This window comes from Poecilia latipinna, unplaced genomic scaffold (assembly GCF_001443285.1).
Source record: "Poecilia latipinna isolate Pla-1442-1.1 unplaced genomic scaffold, P_latipinna-1.0 Scaffold565, whole genome shotgun sequence".
In the NCBI taxonomy this organism is placed as follows: domain Eukaryota; kingdom Metazoa; phylum Chordata; class Actinopteri; order Cyprinodontiformes; family Poeciliidae; genus Poecilia; species Poecilia latipinna.
Genome location: NW_015113181.1, coordinates 172,149 through 192,262, shown reverse-complemented (window position 1 = coordinate 192,262; position 20,114 = coordinate 172,149). Strand labels below are relative to the sequence as shown.

The 20,114-nt window shown below is 36.7% G+C and overlaps 1 long non-coding RNA gene across 2 annotated transcripts in view; it reads right to left on the bottom strand.

The window, feature by feature from the left end:
- Positions 1-3,245: 3,245 nt before the first annotated feature.
- Positions 3,246-20,114, bottom strand: part of LOC106953150 (uncharacterized) — a 21,024-nt gene continuing 4,155 nt past the window's right edge. The window contains exons 2-3 of one of the 2 annotated variants that reach the window (XR_001426138.1): positions 15,861-16,974; positions 3,246-3,450 (exon numbers count right to left, since the gene is read on the bottom strand). This is a non-coding gene — a long non-coding RNA (uncharacterized LOC106953150). Of the gene's footprint in view, positions 3,451-15,860; positions 16,975-18,180; positions 18,223-20,114 lie in introns of those variants that run through there. The other variant, XR_001426137.1, reaches the window with a different exon arrangement.

The following is a 20,114-nucleotide window of genomic DNA, read 5'->3' as shown; positions in this document are numbered from 1 at the left end:
TCACTTTCTGAAACAAATGAAAAAAATATCAATCTCCTTCACAATATACATTTTTTTCCAGCTGTTTTTGTATAAATAATAGATACGGCATGATGTTTATCTCCACTTAGACGTCTCACTGCAGCACAATGTTTACAGAAGTAAAAATGGACGTTTTTGGATCGATAAGTTGTTAAGCAATCAGAGCCGACAGTATTATTACAAGATCATAACAAGAAGAAGGAAGTGTCGGCTCTTTTTGCTTCAGCCACTGTTTACATCCGGATTTACCGCGTTTGGCTTCTTCTGGTGCCGAATTGTGACGCACGTCTCACATCGATGACGTAAAAGTTGGATAAAATGTGACTGCAGACACATGTCAGATACGTATCTGATTTAGTACCACATATTAAAGTCTCACAAATTGGATATTTTTCCAGGTGAAAAGATTGGAGTTGGACCGTTCAGACTGCTGTGAAAATATCAGATTCGAGTTGCATTTGGCTCCTGTGTGAACGTAAATGTAGGAAAAAACAAGCAGCTAAACATTGAACCACAGTAATAAAGTTTTGGTCGAGGTATGAAATATCTGCTTTTCCACGAACAAATGATATAGATTATTAAAAAAGAAAAAGGCATGTAATGGATTTTCTTCCTCAGCTGTGGATAAAAACATTAAGATGGCCGCTGAAAGCCTGTTGGAAAACAAACCAGCGTTAATGTGCCTCAAGTTAAAGGGACCCCTGTGGAGTTTCCCCGCAAACAAACAGCAGCTTCAGTCACATTCAGTCAAAATGCGTTCTGTTCAGTTGTGTTCAGCAGACGCGGTAATTAAACTCCTTTAAGACTTTCTTTCAGCTGCCTTTAAACCACAGAAATAACAGCCTGCAGAGCCACAATAAAAAACACAAATTCAGCACCGCATAATGCAGGAGATGATCTTTATCACTGCTTATAAAGTCATTGTAGGAATTTGATCTGTTTTTAAAAACAGAAGTGGGTAATATTAGACTTTAAAGTATAAAAACTTGTAGCATTAGGATTTTCATACTGCAGATAGAAACTCACAAATCAACAAACAAAACAGAAATCTCTGCAAAATACAGAATATTTCAGAATTTGTCAGTTTGAGGAGGTAATCTAAAAAACTTTGGGTTGTGTTTTTAATCATTAGAGACATGATAGTGCAAGAAAACATGATTAAATATCAATGAACTCTAAATTCTAATGAACATTTAACACCAGAAGGCATTTTAAATATTCAAAGTAAATAAACAAAAAAACAGAAACAACAATCACAATTAATTATGAAATGTCTGTAATCCAAATTGTCCTTCAAAAAGTTATGCAAAATTCACTTTTTGCTAGTTTAATGTCCATTTGGTCTTAACTGTTCTAGTGGTTTAAAAAAAACACCAGATTTTGGCAATATGTTTATGTTTTCTGGTGTTTCAAAATCCTCCCGATTATTGAGTCACATTCTATAGGCACTGCGCCGTTACCTAGCAACCCCAGCCAAGCCCAGCCCCGTTGCCTAGCAACACAAGCACATTTGGTCAGCTGGTATTAACAATGTATGTACTGTACAATGGCAGCTGGAAAAGATAAGTGCTTTGTTGTTAACTTACCATCCAGAAACCACTTGCTGCATTTTGTTGGCTGTGCAGGAGGCTCTACTTCTGCTTTTCAAAGATGTACAGTTGTATAATATTCCCGTCCGAGTGTAAATGTTGAGTTGAGCAGCAGATCATTTGGATCTAAGGTGGCACCAGGGTACTTTTATGGTCTAAACGCTCTAAACCTTCCCTTATAATCCGTGAAGTTGTATTAAAATCTACATTATTATGTAGAAAAATCATGACATTTTTCACCGCATCAGCCACACCTAGTCCATTCCTTCTCTGAGTTTTCAAACGTGTTTGTCTGCAGGAAATCCCTATGAAGTTTAATAGCACAGCAAACATTCAGACTGTACACACCTCAGTAAAACAGCTAATATTGATTATATGTCTTAGCTGCTGAATTTACAGCTATAAGGGACTCGGCACATTAATCTGTCAGTAGCTGTTATATTTTGCTGTAGATATTGTATCTTAAAAAATCCAGCCTTTTAGAAACATCCTGAGGAGTCCTTGAGAGACAACACAGCTGCTCCAGTGATTCATCCGTTCAGTAATTGTGGTTATTTCTCCAAGAGATGCACCGAATGATGAGCTCCATAAAACTGCTGTATGCATTAATCTGTTTGTGGGTTTAGGCTCCTTATTAGTCTGCAGAGATAAGCTTTAACTCATAAAGCTAAAGCTAAAGTAATTGTTTTAATTTGGCAAATAAATTCCAGTGTTTATCAGAAACTAAATGCATAGAGATTAACTTCCTGCCTACTGGCAGTCGATAAAGCAAATGAAGGCTAACGCGACTAAAAGCTCAGGAAGAGCTTTGTTTTAGCTCCGTTTTCACTGGAATGGTGATTATAGTTCACCTGCAAATCGTGGCGTATTTGTAGTTGCAACAGGTGCGTGGCGTTCCTGCGTCACCTTGCCGCTCGTTGGAAATCAGCAAAATGTAAAAGTGTCCTGTTTTAAATTCCTGAGGTTTTTGGGGGTTGGTCCGGGTCAGCGTTCCCAGCGCCGCGCCGACGGGCTTCACCAACAGCTGGGAGTCGAGTTTCCGCTGAACAATACAGCCTGAACGAGTTGAGGACTTCGTTCTGCTCCGGAGGGAAACCGCACTGCAAAAAACACAAAATCTCACCAACTGCTTTTGGTAGAGATGAAAAACTGAAAGTCTGGCGATTCAATTCCAGTTTTTAGGCTCATGATTTGTTTCAGAAGAGATTCAGATGTTTTAGATTCTCTGTAAATTTTGTGACCGACAAGATGAAAATACATTTATTTAAAACAATACTTAGGCCTGCCACAATAAGCAATAAATCAGTTAATCACATGATAAATTAAAATAAGCTCAATAGTTTCCATTTGCAGGATTTATTGTTGTTCTCTTTTCGCTGTTTTTATAAAAAAAAAACTGGATGACAACCAGACCCTTTTATGAAGGACAGTTTCGTTTACAGAGATTTCATAAACCCTTTTATGAAATGAACTATGTCATAAAATAAAATAATTTTATGAAAATATCTTTATTACGAAAAAATATTTTAAACTATAATTTTACAAAAAATTAAACGGATTAAAAGTCGATTTTTGAGCATTTTGAATTGATTCAGATTTTTTTCAGCACCACTCATTTTTGGTCTATTGCAAATATCTAATAAGTCAAAACTAACTTTCAAGTAACTTTTAAGCAAGATATACGTTTTTTAAGTAAATAATTCATTCATATTGATCAGATTATTTCACGTATAACATGGGAAACATATCTTGTTGTAAATGAAATGGTCTGCCAGTGGAACTAGAACTTTTTCATCAATATTAAGGAACGATTTACTTAAAACAAGCTCATATATGATGCCTAAAAGCTATTAGTAAGTTAGTTTTGTCTTATTTTAAATGTCCTAAGACATTTTCTCTAGAAATTAGACCAAAAATACTTGGTAGGATTTTGTGTTTTTGCAGTGCAGCCCCTGCAGTCGTGCATGTCTCCAGATTAACAACCATTCCTCTGGATTTTCCGTCTCAGCCTGGATTGTACAGTCATCTGGCAGCTCTTCATCACTCTTACCACTGCAGCACACACTGTAACCACGTTTCACTCAGTGGGGAACGTTCTCCTGTTTTATCATCATCTAATGTGACTTTAACGGGACTTTTATTACTTCAGTTCAAGATTTGCTCCAAGACTTTTGTTGTATTTTTTTTTTCTTTTAATAACAGTTGCCTTTATTGTATTTTGTGTGCAGTTTTTTTGTGTGTGTGGCTTATTTTCTGATCAGCAAATGTACAAACACCCATGAAAGAATATGTTTTATTGAATTATCAGTTGATTACAGTCATATCATAAGTTCAAATGGGACTGAATATGGAGATTGAGAAGATTTTACTACCTTAAAATGATCTTAAAGTTTTGTCTTGACAAAAGAAATTAGAGGGAAATTGTAGCAACGTGGCTTGATAACAAAATAAAAAATGAAATTAAACAGCGAGGACCTTTAACATTCACTAATTAACATCATATATCTTGCTTTGTGCAACGTACAAGGGACAAAAAGGTCAGGCTGACATTTTGTGTTGGTTTCTGTGTTATTTCAGCATAAAAGATGTTTCAACTCTGTTAAATTACTCTTCTGAAAATAAGTTGGAAAATATTCAAAACAATGTTGAAATCATGTTATAACTGAAAAAGATCCGACAATGGAAGTAGCATTTTTTAAAATCAAAATTCAAGAGTTACTTGTAAGTTTTGTCTTTTTTCAAGTGTACTAAGATATTTTCATTTGAAACTAGACAAAAAATACTTACAGCTTTTGTGAAATTTGCAAGATTGAAAAACCTTTAAAAGAGTTTTATATACATTTGTTCTTGATGCCTCAATTATTCCTTCTTTGTTTCACCTCCATGTAATCCTTCAGAGTCTCTTTGTGCATCTACAGTGGGCGAGTCAAACTCATTTTCGTTTTGGACCAAATCCAGATCATAAATGCTCTTAAAGGGCCGGTTGTGCCAGAACGTATTGATAAAACCTGATCACAAACTGTTCAAATATCAATCAATTCTTAAAGTTAAATAATATTATTGAACATCTTTTCAGTCCCTCCAGGATTTTTTTGCAATAAAAATCAAAGTGTTTGTTGCACTAATTTGGAAATATTTACACTTATTTATGACGGTAAATGCGACTTTTATTACTCGCTGTTTAGATCGTGGACTCTAATCTGACATCAATTAAGGCTGAGGCAGCTGTTTAGTAAAAGTAAAAAATTTTGACAATTTTTGAGAAAAATCTGCGATAAACTCCCAAAAAATGTATTGGTGCAAAAAATATNTTTTNATTTGTTGATTTTGCATGAATTTCCATGGTAATTCTCAAGAACCTGGAGGGACTGATTGATATAATTTGGCAGTAAACAAATAAAACCTGCATTGATTTGATTGATAACATAATATTTTATATCTACATAAAAAGCTACTGCGGGCCGTATTTGGCCCGCGGGCCTCGAGTTTGACCCATGTGGTCTACAGGATTTCTGAAGGTTTTTCTGTGAACTCTGGCTGCTTTTCACTCATCTTCAGCTGTCTGTGAATCCATCTAACTCTGACATTTTATTCGTTAAACGGTTCCTAAACTCAAAGTGAGAATCAGGGCTGTGTTAACAAATAGCCAGAGAATTGAATAGATATTTACATTTTGCTGCCAGTCTGCTGCCACACAGACACATTTATTAAGTAAATAGTGATTCAGTGTTATCTTTCTGCCCACACAATGTTATATCCAGCTAACTCTGACTGCCGCTGTCACAGTTTGTAGGACTTTGAGTTAAATTTATCTGATTTCTGTAATGTGGTTGGTTGTAATGCTCTGGATTTAACTGTGGTGTTTAGCTCTTTGTGCTTATTTATGTTACCATTCATCTTTGTGTTTCCTCACTACATCAGCCTAGCCTTTCCTTTTTTCAGTAATCACCTTCCTCTGTGTTTGCATTCAGTCATTGTCAGATCTACTTCTTCCTCATCGGTTTTCTTCTTTTTATTCACCTTTTGTGCTTCTTGCTGCTCTTTCCAAGTGATAAAAGTTGTAGAAATGATCAAATAACAAAATTCCTTAAACTGATGTTACACCATGTAGACACTCTGTCTGCAGTGATGAAGATTATCTCGCTTTGACATGCTAAAGTAGGGGAGTTTAAACTTTTTTAAATGAAATGATACTAATTTAGCAATTATCTATCAAATATAAAACCACTTAGAACTTGAGTGGGCCTTTATCATATCATTTATCGTGATAAATTTCTTATCATGATCAGAATTCTGATTTATTGTTGACACGATATGTTCAAATGTTCAAATGATATGTTTGAATGTTTAAAAAACAATAAGTGGGATTGTTAATTTAGCTTTTTTTTTCTTAAATCAGAGCATCAGTAAATATCAATATCTTTGAAAATATGATTAAATCCAGTTACAGTGTGATACAGATCACTAGTGTCCTAAAGAAGCGTATTGCACATGGATTAGATTTTTCAGAGCACTATTTTTGTTTTGGTAGCTATAATTGCTCTATAATGCTGTTACAGCCATAGAGTAATAAATAGCCACTTTTTTCATTATCATAACATACCACAAAATATTGTGATAAAACTTTGAGTCCATATCTTCCACCTCTACTTAGGGGAAACCATATTTAACACTCCTACGTTCGTCTCAGCTCCAGTAGATTCATGACGGACACATTCAGGTTCACTGTATTGATTGTAACAAAAGAGGAAATCCAGTTGGTGGTTAACATCAGTCCTATACATTAAATAAAATAGAACAAATAACCCTAAACAAACTACAAAGCAATAACTCCCAGTGAGCAGTTAATGGCATTTAACAGTTATAAAATTAAAGATAGCTAACATAACAGTTAGACATTTATAAAACACAGCAAAATTACTCATGAAACACTGTGTATTACTAAATTTGTATAAAATATATGTGACAGTATAATATTTGTAAACGAAACACTGAGCTGATCCTAATACATGCCACCGTTACCGACGGCAACAGAAAGAAAAGGGGGAGGAGCTGCCAGTTACCGGTTGCTATGGTAACCACCAACTGCCAAGAGCAGCACAACAGAACTGAACACACCAATAAATGTCTGGAGGAACAACGTGTTGACTAAACAAAATAAATTCAAACAAAAAATAAAGACATTTTGACTAACTTAACATCTACAGTATTGTTAAAAGTAAAACCTTGTTGCACTTAGACTAATTATAGAGCCCCAAACTTTCAGCCCAAGATGGTCAAATGATGAGTAAACATGAAACAAAGAAGTAGCCGAGCATACAGCCCACGTCTTGCATCCTAACACAAACTAACATGGCCACATCTCAAATGATACAAAATCCATGTTTTTTTCTAGTTTAATCACGCATAAAGCATATTTTTATGTGTAAAAATATGGCTTTCACATACTGAGACAGATGTATATTTTTAGGCCCAACACTTTTTCACTATTCTATTTGTTCAGATTTAATTTTTATAAGCATTTACTGAAAAATGATTCAGAGTCTGAAATGAGCATCAGAGTGTAAAAGCATTCAAGTATGAACAAATACTTTCAGAACAAATGTTGATCAGGACAAATTCAATAAAATATTTTACTTCATAGAAAGTAAAATATAATGAAATAAAGGATGGTTTCATAATTTGACATTGCATCAGATATATAAAAGGTAAACATAATTACTTACAGCTTCAGATATAATTTAAATAGCTTGTAAATTTAGATTCAGATGCAATCAGGTCTCATGCAAGAGCGAATACTTTGTTTCCAGTCATCTTCATTCAGTGTATTTTATCTTATTTGAGCTCTGATTCTGGCATGATTCTGCACATCTGGATGGAGAATAACACAAACTGCTCTATATTTTAACACTCCATCCCCTTAAAAACACGTTAGATTTACCCAGCGGTGTCCCAAGCAATTAAAAATACATCAGTGACGGTGCAGGGGTCAGTATGTTGCCTAAAAACTGTTTGGCTGAGACCCAGAACACTGAATTTCAAAACCAGAGTTTAAGACTCAAGAACAGTGAGTCTCTGTCTCTTCAGCTAAGGGAACATGATGAAATATTAAAATATCTATATTTTATTTTATATATTTTTTGAGAATTCAACCCAAATCATATTAAATATACTGAAACCCAGGTGTTCACTTCCTTATAATCAGGATTTTCTACTGCTTAGTTTTGAGTCCAACTCGTTTTTTCCATTTAAATTTTGCCTGTTTTTATTCACAGCCTCCACTTGTTTAGATCCATCCTTCCTCTAACCTTTTTTTATTTGCTGTCTAAATGTAAATCAGGAAGACAAAAAGAAAGAAAGAAGAAGAAACAAGTGTTCAAGCAAACTGAAGGTCATTTGATAATAAAAATAATTGAAAAGCTGCTGGCTTCTAATTAAAGCGAGCCGCACAGACGGGAATTTTGTCTCATCTTTCCTCCTGTTTTGGGAGGCGATTACTGCCTCCTCTTGGACTCAGGAGCAGCTCCTTAAAGAACTTCTAATTGTCTGATTTCAATTCTTTGTGAAGCGTTTTACTCCTTCGTGAATTCAGCTGCCAATTTTTCAAAGTGCTTTCTCGCAACGGTATTTCTGTCGCCTCCTTTCTTGTGCTTTTTGTTTTGCATTGTAGCACTCCTTTCCTTTAAATCATTCAGGTCAAGTGTCCTTGTAAAATCGTATCACAGGGAGCGTTTGAGCTGCACAGAATGTGTTTTTCTTTTTTTTTTTTTCTTTTTCTTTTAACACATCCAACGCGGTCCTGCTATCCGGGGAGAAAACGCTGCATGTTGTGGAAGCGTGTGTTTTGTTCAGAAGTGGTTATATGTTTGTTAGTCTGTCATTTGCTGTCTGCTTTTTAGCTATAATTAGATTCACTGTGAATGTTCTTATTATTTCTGATGTAAATTCTGTCCTCTGTGTGTTTTATTCTCTTTTCGGGGATTAAAGAAATCCATCAAACAATCTTTGTGTGATTAAATTCCTCTCAAGACAAAACCGAGTGTGCAGAATGAGAATACACCCGGCTTGGTGACGCGCTCATGGTCCATGAATGTGGGTCTCAGGCGCAGCTGTCACGTCACATCAGGCGTCTTGTTAGATTTTTAAAAACGAGCCGAGACGGTGCTGAGTCCAGACTTTTCCTGACAGCTGCGGTTTGGATGTAATCTGTGCACAAATGAACGGGAGCTTGATTATCGATGCACTCGTTTGTGTTCTTTCCGCCACAGCAATCCATAAAATATGAAGAGGAGAAATTAAAGGACTAGCTGATACAATCCCTCTAATTTATGACAGCAGAAATGTTTTGCAAGTGAATGAGGTTGGAGGATGGTTTTGAAGACAGAAACACTTCACTGCAAAACTCTAACACTTACCAAGTATCTGTTCTACTTTTGATTGCAAATATCTTTGAAATAAGTCAAACTAAATTACAAGTTACTTTTAAAAGCTTGTTTTTGGGGTGTGCTGTGGTGGTGCAGGGGTTAAGCACAACTCACACATGGAGGCCTCAATGCAGCTGTCATGGGTTTGATTCTTGAGCTTGGCAACCTTCACTGCATGTCTTCCCACTTTCCTGTTAAATAAAGGCCACTAGAGCCAAAAAAACCCAAATTAAGTCAACTGTTTATACTTTACACAATTTTTACTTGACTTTTAGATCTGCCAGTTTTGCTTGGTTTAAATGCCAGTGAGCTGGTATCTAAATGTGAAATGCTTGTTTTCAGTCAATCATTTCTTAATATTGATGGAAAAAGTACCTGTTTACCTGGATTTTTTCCACTTTTAGCAAGACATTTTTCTCATATTATTAGTGAAATGCAGACACCGATGTGGTTAGCAGGTCATCAAACTGGGCTCAGCTGAGACGACCCTCGTCAGCGCCCAGCCAGCTTACGAAACTCACAACACCTCTGAATTATCTGGTAAATTCAAACAATTGCCCGACGGCGACATTCTGTTGTTTTCAGTAAATAAAATCTAGTCACTCACTATTTCATCCGCCATTGTTCAAAGTAACCGAGCGAAGGAGAAAAGCCAAGAGGCTCCAACACGCTTTGTGCCGCCATCAGCTGTCACCGTTGTTTGTTCAATAGAAACTGAACACTAAATTTTCAGCAAAGACATTTGAGCCTCTGTTATGTTTCCAGAAGCTTTCACTACATAATACTTTGGTGTGACTTTCTCAGTTTCATCCACCACAGTACAGAGACTGCAAAAAGGAAAACAACGGCTGATATTGACGCGCGTCCAGAGCAAAATGTCAAGACTCTCACTTCAAAGTGCAAACGTGTCCAACTTGATGTGTTTTTGACGTGCGAAGCGTTCGGTGTGAACGAATGCAGCAGCAGGCGTTCAACAGTGAAGGTCATTGGTTGTACTGCATTTCATTTAGGGCAATCGGTATAAAGGGACCTGGAATACATTTGTACGCCACACTTTTCAGATTCCTATTGTCGTTCACCCTAAAATAATGCCCTACTTTATGTTTTATGCTGGAATGCATCGTAAACCCAGTAAAATACTCACATGGCTTTAAATCAAATGTCATTCCTGTAAAGTTGCTTTGTGATTTAATGTTCAAAGTTAAACTAGTTTATCAAAGTCTGGTTCTAATGAAGTGAAAGTCTGGCTACATTTTTCTCAGTTGCATTTTGTCACGTGGTCCATGGATGAAAATGAACCAGTGATTCCTTTACTCCATAGTTGGTTTGTTGCAATTATAAGAGTCTCCTTTAGCATCAATCAGGTTTAAGACATATTAATTCCTGCTCTACTTCTCCAGTGACAACCGGTTTGCTGAATTAGATCAAGGTGGATTTTTTTTTCTCTGACTGGGCAATTAAAAAGAAATGGGAATTAAGCATCTCCTTATTATACGTGGCTTGTTTTTAGACTAATCTCTGCATGCAGAGCCTGAGAGGATCCCAGGTGTTTTGTTGTCTCCTATTTATCAAAATGATACACAGTACAGGTAAAGTAAACATGTCTGACGCTGTGGCGCCCCTTCTGACCTCAGCTTAATTTATTAACAGTGAGCTGCTGTCTGCCAGCACTGCGCATCAGCAGCAGAGTCTCCTGTCCTCTAAAGAGTCATCCAGTCGCAGTAACAAACAGAAACTCCTCCAGGCTCTTCGTCATTCCTGCGTAACGAAAACCGAGAAGCCCAGGAGCAGAGTCTGACGGAGATCAAGATGCTAAAATGTCAACCTCAGAAAATTCAAGACATGCTATGCCATACTGCAGCTATGCTACACCTGACACATTATGATATCTACCATAGCGGAGCATTCACCATCCGCCACTGATTATAGAGCCTCAAACTTTCAGCCCAAAATGGTCAATGATGAAAAAATCTGAAATAAACAAAGAACCAGCCGAGCATACAGCACAAACTAACATGGCCTCGTCTCAAATTATACAAAATCCATCGGGGTTTTTTCTATTTTAATTACATAGTAAGGAATATTTTTACGTGTCACAACATCTTTAAACTGAGGATATGGCTTTTAGATACCGACACAGACGTTTATTTTTAGGCCCAACACTTTTTCACTCCTCTACTTGTTCAAATTGCATTTTTTATAAGTATTTAACTGAACAATAATTGACAGTCTAAAATGAGCATCAGAGCGTAAATGACTGATAAAACATTCAAGTATGAACAAACTTCTTGAAATACATTCAGAACAAATGTTGATTTGGACAAATTCAATAAAATATTTTACTTCATAGAAAGTAAAATATAATGAAATAAAGGATGGTTTCATAATTTGACATTGCATCAGATATATAAAAGGTAAACATAATTACTTACAGCTTCAGATATAATTTAAATTTCTTGTAAATTTAGATTTGGATGCAATCAGGTCTCATGCAAGAGCGAATACTTTGTTTCCAGTCATCTTCATTCAGTGTATTTTGTCTTATTTGAGCTCTGATTCTGGCATGATTCTGCACATCTGGATGGAGAATAACACAAACTGCTCTATATTTTAACACTCCATCCCCTTAAAAACACATTAGATTTACCCAGCGGTGTCCCAAGCAATTAAAAATACATCCTACCATACAACACCATATCGTACCACCTGAAGTTATAGAGCACTGTAAAATAAACTAAGGTCCACAAAGAGTTGTACAAATGAAAATTACATAAAAATAATGAAAAAGAAACATGTTTAAGAAAGAGTCAACCTCTTAAAATTTGCCAAAGGTCTCAGAAAATAAATATGTTTTAAAAAGATTAATGGACTCAAAAGGACAGATTATTCCAGACGGTTGGGGTCTCAGCCCAACAGAGCACATTAGGGTTGTGGTGTATTTGTGGAGATAGTCATCATAGATGTCCAGCCGACAAACATGAAATAATCCTGTGATAATAATCCTGAGATAATCCATCTCACTGTGGAGCCAACATCTCCAAGGTATTTTCCTGACACCTTGTTGAATCTTTCCCACAAAGAATTATGGCAGCTCAGAAGGGAAGAAGCAGCTCTAACCCAGTACGTAATAAAAATATTGATTTGAAATCAGCAGAAATGTTTAAATCGAGGTAGCGCTTAGTGACAGTGCATCATGACAGCTAATAAACCAAAGGTGTCAGGGATCCACACGTTTTCAGCTGTCTTTGTGAGAGTCTCAGAAGGTACAGTGACAAGGGTGATGTATTAACTAATAACCAAATGGCTGCGAGCGTTGCTACCGAGCCCATTCATTTCTCTAAAGTGCTGTATACACAGAGCTGTGCAGGAGTAATGGACATGATGTAATTTATATTGCCGGGAGAACTAATGAGCTGCTGGAGAAGTGTTTTTTTTTTTTTTTTTAAGTACCCTTTACTTTAAAGAAAGACAAAAATCTGGCATTTTACTTTAGGCTTCGCTCACACTGCAGCCTGTAGAGAAACAATTCCTATTTTTTGCCAAATTGGATTTTTATTTTTGCCACGGTCGTTCACACTTCCAAAAACATGCGATCTGTATGTGAACGAAAGTGTCCCGCACGCCCAGTAGAGGGCGCAATAACGTCACACAGAGAGCGTTCTCAGCAGTGCTTTGCCAACTGCCAGAAGAAGAAGAAGAAGAAGAAGAAGAAGAAGAAGAAGAAGAAGAAGAAGAAGAAGTACCGTAGTTTGTGCTCAGTGTTTGCGGAAGTAAACATGGAGGCTAACGATGGAGCATAGCTTACGATTTTTAAGTTGTTGTCGATCGGAGCCAATATATTAACAACTTAATCCTCATTATAGTCCGTCATGGTGGTTGTTTTTCCTTCCATTTGTGAGTATCAGGAAGCAGAATAGCGACGTTTGTCGAGTATCAGTGACGTTCAATTCGGATGAACGCGACCTGGACGTTAAATCGCTTTTGAATCGGATAGTATCGGATCCCCAAGTGGACTGGGTCGCATTGGAAAATAGTCCAACCTGTGTTGTTTAGACTGTCGTGAAAAGATCGAAAACAGGTCAGATTGAGGCAAAAATAAATAAATAAAAATATGAATTGAGTCACTTCGGGCTGCAGTGTGAACTCAGTCTTACTCGCACCGATTAAACTCACTTAAAGTACAATCTGAATCGACACTCGCCCCTTCCTCCTCTCCCAACAGCTCGTGTATTTTAGGATTTTCTGTTGCATTCGCAGATGAAATTGTGCAAGGACAATGAGACGATCAGGATGGATTCCATGTGTGCAAATTTGTTCATGCTGAGCGTTTGACCTCTGAAACATGTTAGAGAAATGTGCTCTCCAGGGCCAGATGGTGCTGCGGAATATACAATTACTGTAGCTCAGGGACGCTTTAGAAGAAAAACTGTGAAATATGAGAGATGAGGGAAGAAAGAGAGGTGGAAGGTCCTAACTGTACAAATATTAGCTTTTTCTGCTCTGCCTTTGAAAATATTTGAATGGAGCTCGTTTTGTTTAACAGCCTCATAAAAATTCTTTAATGCTTGAATGGCTTGGGAAGCCGTTCAAACACCCCAGACTAAAATGCAATCAGGCTGGGGTGGCTGGTGATGCTCACATCATGAAGACTCAAAATTAGGTACATTTACATTTTTACGCACAGAAGCTTTTCATTTAAGGTTTTTTTGTTGTTGTGCAGACATTGCAACCTATAATGCCTTAAAAACATTTCCCTGCAAAGTTTATGCCTATTCATGGAAACTCTGCTATGTTTAGACAGTTCAGTATTCACAGATTCAACAATTTGAGGATTTTTCTGTGGAACGTAACTCCAAATTATTAATGAAAAATTTGCCTGTTCAAAGATTTTTCTGTCAGATCCTATGAAGGAAATGCAGGTTGGTAGCAGAAATAAATGGGCTCAATGCTACTGGACTTAGTATTGGCTGGCTTTTGTGCCCCCAATAGTGGAAATAAGGAAATCTGTAGATATTAGCTTCTGTGTTAGGGCTAAGACAGTTTCTACTCACCATATTATTGCATATTAAGGGACACTCACCAGCCACTTTATTAGGTACACCTTACCAGGTTTGACCCCCTTTGCCTTCAGAACTGCCTTAATCATTTGAGGCAGAAATTCAACAAGGTACTGGAAACATTCCTCAGAGAGTCTGCTTCATATTGACATGTTAGTGTCACGCAGTTGCTGCAGATTTGTCTGCTGCACATCCATGGTGCCAATCTCCAGTTCCACCATCCAAAAGGCTTTCTATTAGACTGAGATCTGGTGGTATTTTTAATAAAAAAACATACCTCCCCCATACTTTAAGCATACTACAGGTTTATTTTATCTTTATCAGACTAATTAATGTCCTAAAACTATTTACAGACAGTCCAAATACAAATAATATTGTGCTTCCTCTGGTTGGCAGATTTTAGAAAACATTATTAAAAAGGAAAGTTTTCTAGCGTTGCAATATTCAGATCACATAGATTTAGTACGCTTAGTAAATTTAGTGAGGCTGAGAGTTGTTTTTGATAAATCATTAAATCTAATTATCCATGTTTCTGACATCTCATTTTTACTGAACTCCTCTGTCATCACTTCCTGTTTTCCTGACGTGTTGCATTAACGACCATCTTGGTGCTTTGTTGACAGCCAATTAGTCAGGTTTGTCTGACAAACATCAAGTCAAAGCTCGGCGTAACAAATCACCTTCCACTGGGCGCTCGTCTCCAGCTGTGTTTGTTTTCTCTGCAGCTTCGAGTCATTTGCATATTTCATCAGCGCTGTACAAGACATGCGTGTCGTGTTTTGGGGGATTTTGCCTGATTTTTATATCCTGTTAATTGGAGCACTTCACTGATTTCAACACTGAAAAACTCCTTGGAACTGTAACCGGATTTTTACATAAACCGAGTAAAATGACACAAAACCTTTCTTCCCCCTCATTTTGTAGCATTAAATCAGACTATAAGTTTCCTGGCTGAGATTAATTAGGATTACCAAAACTAAAAAATGCCAAAATGACACAGTTTTATAGTTTTTGTTAAAATTGCCTGAAACAGTAACGCCCACAAGCTTGTTGCAATATTTTTCTGACAGAACTAGTGTGGATATTTTTATAGGACACCAAAACGTTTGACTTTGGTAACTTTAACCCATTTTCTAACTAATTTGGTTTTATGCATTGTGCCATTGTCCATTTGGGAGATCAACATGAGCTCAGACTTTGACTTTTTGGTCGATGTTTCAAGATGTTTCTTCCTTTTTGCTGTTTGTTTTGTGAGTAATGCTGGTCTCTCCTGCAGCTCAAAAAGCACGATGGATCCAACCCTGTACTTCACAGTTGGGATGATGTTGCCAAGCTTGCAAGTTTCTGTTATATTCCAAATTTACTGTGGCCTTAATGGCAGAACATAACTTTCTATCTCACTTTTGAAAACGACTTAAACATGAGGAAATTAAGGTGAGTTTGCGTGACTTCTTTGAGGTTTGTATGTTTGATGTGCTCTTGTAAAACGTTAAGGTGCTGAAATCATTGTGGTGGAATTCACAGTGTCCTGCTGCACCATGTTTGGTACTTCAGCTTCACATAATGTCACCAACAATGTTTGTTCTCATAATAAAACAAGAATAAATTGACTGTCTCAGAGTTACACCCCAAGGCCCTATGAGTTCCTCAGATTAGATAATTATGAGCTGAGAAGCAAATGAAGCAAATGGCAGATTATTTCACTCATAACAAACTACTTTTCATCAATATTAAGGAATTATGACTTTAAAAAAGCTCTTATATCTTACTGAAAAGTTACTTGTGGGTTATTATGTCTGATTTCAAGCGTAATAAGATATTCTCAATAGAAACTAGACCAAAAATACTCGGTAAAAGTTTGTGTTTTTGCAGCGTGGAAATCATTTTGACCTCCTGACTGAATTCAAACAGGAAAAGTTTAGTCTGGTATTAATTTAGGTAGTCAGGGGAAATAAAGTATTTAAAAATAATGCTTTGAGGTGTTTCAGATCTTGATCTATTTATGTCTTCTCTGCATGCTAACAGTTCACATCATGCATAAATTGAAAAATGTGTGAAAAATAAAGCAGTGTGTCATTTTTATAATTAATTTCATACAGGTTTCATAAAGCCTCCAACCATACCTCCATGTAGCTGTTTTGGTGTTGACTTCACTTCGGTTGCCTCGTTCTTACACCCACCTGACTAAAGAAATACGACTGCTGCTCTAATTAGCTGGTGTTTAGACTGATTACGCCTACCTCTCTCCTCCCTCCGGTGGCTCCGGCTCCTGCCTTCACTTTCTCCAAACACTCGGAGGAAAATGTACGGGAGCTGACACTAAATGTCAACGATTTCGAGATTATCTGAGGGAACAGAGCACATTCGGCTGTGACTAATTGCAGCTGCAGCTCTGACGAAATAAATCTCTGTTGTCATGCATGGCTTTCTTCTGAGATTTTCCGTACAATCATTAAACCACTTAAGTAGCAGAAGTATAGCAGGAACCGAAGGCTGTGTAACATACAGCCACAAGCTCAATAATGTTTCAGTTTAATGTCCTTGTTTACGTCCATCTCCTCGCATCTTGTCAGCAGCTGTGATTGTAATCAAACTTTACACCCCCCATCAGCTCCAGCCTGCCTGGGTAAAATTGAGCTGTTTCCTGAAAAGTCTGCCGTGGCTCGTCTCAGTCCATCAAGCCATTCTCAAGCTTTTTCCTGCAGATGCATTAGCCACAGTTTTTCTTTATGCATCCTTCATACATTTTCAGTTTTGTGCCGACGACGTCCTGGAGTGTGTGACAGCTGAACAATGTGACTGACTGCTCCGTCAAATTCACTGCCAGGAAGCGTCAGCTGCACTGAAGGAGGCTGAAGATCGCTCTGTTACTGGATCCAGTTTCTAAAAAATAAACTCTAGTTATTGTAAAACATTTGGAGAACAAACTTCTATAAATTATCTAATCAAAAAAACTTCAAATTAGCATAAATGCAGTAGTCTCTTTTAGAAGTAAATCTGAAAGTAAACTCAAACTGAGAAAAGTAGTTTTTACTTTTTCGTCCAAATTTAAAACAGATTTGGGGCAACAATAAATGTATTTATTCCACACTGTCATTATTTATTAAACAAAGATGAATCCAGAATAGAAAATTAAATACGTCCCATGATTCAACAGATCTTGGTGTATTTATGTCGCTTTCAAAAGTGACACAAATAGACACTTTTATGTCATTTTGGATATAAAAGTGACATATTCACATTTCAGTATTTGCTGATCTTTCTGTGGAACATAACCCAAAATTATTCATAAAAAATTCACCCATTCACAGAGCATAGCTAAAATATTTTAAATGAAAGTAGCATGGGAAGCTGAAATATAGTTTGCTACTTGACACCCTATTGGTTGGCGTTTGGAAAGCCCAGCATTCATAAATTCTAACTATAAGGATGTTTTCACACTTGATAGTCCAGTAGATTCAGTTCAAAATTGCAACATTTGTTATATTTTCTGGTGCTGTCGTTTGTTTTCACATTGCACTGTCAAACATCCAAACTCTTTGAAAAACCTGTTCCCCTCCTCACCTGTGGTGGCGCTGCAACAAGAATCACTGAGGAAAAGGACATGAAAACCTCTGAAGAAAGCATTAAGTGGAGCCTCCTTCTTCACAAAATGTAAATAAAGAAAGTGGAGCAGTGTCTTTGGTGAAAGACCAAGAGGCATTTCTCCCTCTAGTGCTCGCGCGTTTGTTTTGGTTGTATTTACCCATGATGCCCTTCACTATAGTTTGCTTCCTGCTTTTGAAGGAGTCTCCAGACCACTTGCATTCACATATTTATTCAAACCGCACCAGAGTTCACTTCAACAGGACCAGGAACAAGATTTTTAGGTGGACCAGATTTCGCTTTTGTCCGCATCAGTTTGATTACGCATTCACATCACAAACACACCGACTGTCTACACAAACAACTAGAGATTTATTAAAGTGGACAAAACTTGGCTGCTCTGCAAAAACACAAAATCTTACCAAGTACTCTTGGTAAGATTTTGATCTAGTTGCAAGTAATTTTTCAACAAGATAAAGGAGCTTCTTTTAATGAAATACTTACTTAATATTGATGTAAAAGTATCAGTTCCCCTGGTAGATTATTTCAGTTACAGCATGGGGAAAATGTCTTGTTATAAGTGAAATAATGTGGCAGTAGAACAAGTACTTTTTAATCAATATTAAGAAATTAACTTAAAATAAGCAACTATCTTTCTGAAAAGATAGATATAAAAAAGCTTGCTCTCATAGAAATCCAAAGGAAAGTCCAAAGGACACATTCTGACACACAGCCTGTGTTTCAAACCTTTAACGTTTTCAGTGACCTTTAGTAGATTCTGCTGTGTTTGTATTTTGCTAAATATGTTTTTGAATTTGTTTACTTTGTTCAGTCATCTAATTATTTTCAGTGATGACACTTATGAGTCCTTCTGTTTCCACACATCTAAGGAATGCCTGCTGCTTTTTGTATTTTGTTACTCAGTACTTTGTACCTTTTTGAACGAGTTATAAGGGTTTGCAGGTTACAAAAACATCTAACCAGAGGAAAAGATATTGTCAAAGAAGACATTTTAATATAACTGCCATAAAAGGGTTGCTTGTGCAACCTTTTCAGGAGGAATGGCAAGATGAATCTTCAAAATCCATTAACATTGCCAGAAACGTGCAGATGGTGACAGAGGCTTTTTAGCAAAGAAGGAAATGCATCCCAGCCTCACATGTGTACTTTCTGTTCCAACATGGCCACCTTTCCTGCCTCACAAACAGACCAGATTCAATCCTCTGAGACTTTCTGGTGTCTTTGGAGGTTTCTCATTCCAGCGTTGTTCTCAGAAGGTTCTTAAACATAACAGAGTAATCACATGTCCCACAGCAACACGTGCTCAAAGAGAAGAAAGGCTGCATATGATAAAAGGTTTTGCATCCCTCTGCTCCCAGAAGACGTCCAGCTGTCTTTGCAGATTCAGTTCTGTGAAAAAGTATTTCCCTCCATAGATATTTCCTCTGTCCAGTTTTGTTTGGGCTAGATAAACTGAGTAAATGCAAAAAGCGGTTTTCAAATAAAGATTTTATTTTTTAAGGTAGAATAACTTTTTATATCAACCTTACCCTGCATAAGAAAGTGGTTGCTGCTTTTTTATGTGGTGGCTTTAACTGGGATCCAGTGCTTGGACTGGTAATAAGTTTATTTTTGTCCATTCTTCCTTGCTAAATTGTTTTAATTCAACTACATCAGATTATTTCCGAACATGAACAGCTTGTTTAAGGTCACACAACAGGATCATAATTAATGCTGCAGCTAACGGTTATTATAGCAATTGATGATTCTATCAATTAATCAGGAAAAAAAGCAGAACATTCTGCTTATTTTTTACTTACCAAGTAAGCTTATTTTATGCAATATTAAAATATGCTAAAAAAAAATGCATAAACAAACAATTAAGTTCCTATTTCTTAACAAGAAAATACACTATATTGTCTAAAATACAAAAACATTGCATTTATTCAGCATATGCTTGATCATTTGTAGCAAAGAATGCATCTACAGATAAATGCATATACAGATAAATAAATACCTGTAGATATATTTAACCCTTTGTAATGGTTAAATGCAGGGCTATTATTATTTGTTCCAAATAATACATTGTTTCCAAAATTCTAAACGGAAAGTGAACCACCATATTGTCAAAGAAGTGCAGCGAAGCCTGACAGATGAACTACAACAAAAAGAAAGTATTATATAAATTCTTAACCAATGTTCAAGAGAAATCTATATCAACAAAATATCTGCTGTTGGGATCAACCCATGAGACAGAGAATGGAAACATGTCAGACGACGAGAACAACCTGCCTCCTACTGCGTTCACACTGCAGCCTGAAGTCACCCATTTCCGATTTTTTTGTCAAATCGGTTTTTTTTTTTTTTTTTTTTTTTTTTTTTTTGCCGGCCCTCCACACTAAAAAAAAAATACGGCCTTTGTGGCTTTTCGCGGGGGA